Source organism: Orycteropus afer, unplaced genomic scaffold, assembly GCF_000298275.1.
Source record: "Orycteropus afer afer isolate SDZICR_OR568_19922 unplaced genomic scaffold, OryAfe1.0 scaffold00139, whole genome shotgun sequence".
NCBI classification, from domain to species: Eukaryota; Metazoa; Chordata; class Mammalia; order Tubulidentata; family Orycteropodidae; genus Orycteropus; species Orycteropus afer.
This window is the reverse complement of record NW_006921726.1, coordinates 6,354,899-6,357,517: the sequence shown is the minus strand read 5'-3', so window position 1 is coordinate 6,357,517 and position 2,619 is coordinate 6,354,899.

Sequence of the window (2,619 nt, the reverse complement as noted above, 5' to 3'; positions counted from 1 at the left end):
CAATGCTGCCATATTGGTCACTCACATTTGGTACATTGCCCTTCTCTTCACCCAAATCAATATTTATCTCTATCTATCTAACAGCATTACCTCCCCTTCCCTCCCACCCCTGGTAACCAACAAAGAAAATGTCCTCCAATATATAAACCTTTCCTTAACTTGTTTGAAAGCTTTTAAGATCCCAGTTGCTACTTGCCAAAGTAGGGTAGAATAATGTTTTATGTAGTATGTTATGCCAATTGAGCTTGATGTCTCCTGTGACTATGGTCCCGAGCCCACTTGTTCAACTACTCGCTCCCTTTGGGTAGCTGGCTGTGACCAAGAGGTGACTACAACGTTGTCCCTTGTAAGCTCTACTATACACCTGGGAATTTGAAAAACTGTTAGTTTTGAGTGGAGCCCAGAACAAGAGATGGCTCTGAAATAGGTTCAGCCTCCCATGGAAGCCACTCTGACACTGGGGCTATATGATTCAGCTGATCAAACGGTGCTTGAAGTGTCAGTGGCAGATAGAGATGCTGTCTGGAGTCTCTCACATGTGCTTATCGGTGAATCACAGAGTACACCCTTAGGATTTTGGAGTAAAAGTCTGCTACCTTCAGAGGATAACTACTTTCCTTTTGAGAAACAGGTTTAAGATTTTGGGCCTTAGTAGAGGTAGAGACTGAATGCCTAACCACAGGCCACCAAAGTCAAAGTGTAGCTTGAGCTGCCCATCATGAATTGAGTGTCATCTGACCAGAGTCATAAAATTGGACATACACAGCAGCACTCCATCATTATATGAAAGTGGTATATTATATACAAGATTGGGCTTGAGCAGGACCTGAAGGCACAAGGTGCATGAGGAAGTGGCCCAAATGCCCACGGTCTCCAATTTTTTCACATTACCTTCCCTCTCCTAGTCTGCAGCTATGGTCTTATGGGGAGTTGCTTATCATCAGTTAACTGAGGAAGACAAAACTCACGGTTGGTTTACCAATGGTTCTGTTCAATATGTAGGCACCACTTGAAAGTGGACAGTAGCAGCACTGCAGCCCCTTTCTGGGACCTCCTTGAAGGGCAGTGGTGAAGGGAAATCCTCCCAATGGGAAGAAGTTCAAGTAGTGCACCTGGCTGTTTACTTTGCTTGGAAGGAATAATGGCCAGATGTATGATTGTATACTGATTCATGGGCTGTGTCCAGTAGTTTGGCTGGATAGTCAGGGACTTGAAAGGAACATGATTGGAAAATTGGTGACAAGGACATATAGGGAAGAGTTATGTGGACAGATCCCTCTGAATGAGCCAAAGAAGCAAAGATATTTGTGTTTCACATGAATGCTCTCCAAACGGTTACTTTGGCAGAGGAAGATTTTAACAAGTGGATAGGATGACACATTCATGAGAACCACTGACATCCTTGCCCAGCCACTCTTATCATTGCCCAATGGGCTCATGAACAAAGTAACCATGGTGGCAAGGATGGAGGCTATGAATGGGCTCAGGAATATGGACTGCCACCAAGACCAACTTGGCTACAGCCACTGCTGAGTGCCCAGTCTGCCAACAGCAGAGACCAACATTGGGTCCCTGATATGGAACCATTCCTTGGGGTGATCAGCCATTAACTTGATGGTTGGTTGATTACAGTGGACCACTTCCATTATGGAAGGGTAGCATTTTGTTCTTACTGGAATATATACTTACTCTGGATACAGATTTGTCTTCCCTGCATACAATGTTTCTGCCAAAACTACCATACATGAACTTACAGAAAGCCTTATCCACTGTAATGGCATTCCACACAGCAGTGCATCAAATCAAGGGACTCACTTCACAGAAAATGAAGTGCAGTGATGAGCCCATGCTCACAGAATTTACTGGTCTTACCATGTTCCCCATCATCCTGAAGCAGCTGACTTGAAAAAATGATGGAATGGCTTTCTAAAGACACAATTATGGTAGCAGTAAGGTGGCAATACTTTGCATGGTTGGGACAATGTTCTCCAGGAGGCTGTATATGTTCTAAAGAAGCACTCAATATATGGTGCTGTTTCTTCAATAGCCAGGATTCATGGGTCCAGGAACCAAAGGGTAGCAATTGGAGTGCATCACTCACTATTACCCCTAGTGACCAACTCACTAAATTTTTGCTTCCTGTCTTCTGTGACCCTATGTTCTGCAGGTCTAGAAGTCTTAGTTGCAAAGGAAGGAATACTCCCACTTGGAGACACAATACTGATTCCACTGAAGTGGAAGTTAAGAATGCCATCTGGCCACTTTGGTCTCCTCATGCCTCTGGATCAACAGGCAAAGAAGGGAATTTCTGTATTGGCTAGTGTGATTGATCCTTGTGTTAGACTGGGTTCTATAGAGAAACAAAAACCAGTAAAGCTTATATGTATGTATATACAGAGAGAAATTTATCTTAGGAAAATGGCTCACACACTTACAGAAGCTGGCAAGTCTAAAGTTCCTAGATCAAATGTCAAGCTGGAGGCTTTTCCTGGCTCTTGCAACTGCAGGGGCTGAGGAGCTCAAGGCTGGCAGGCAGTATACCGGCTGTTGACTCCAACGAATGATGAATCCAAGATCTCCAGGCCTAATGGTGGACTGTTCACTCATGGACAGTTGTAG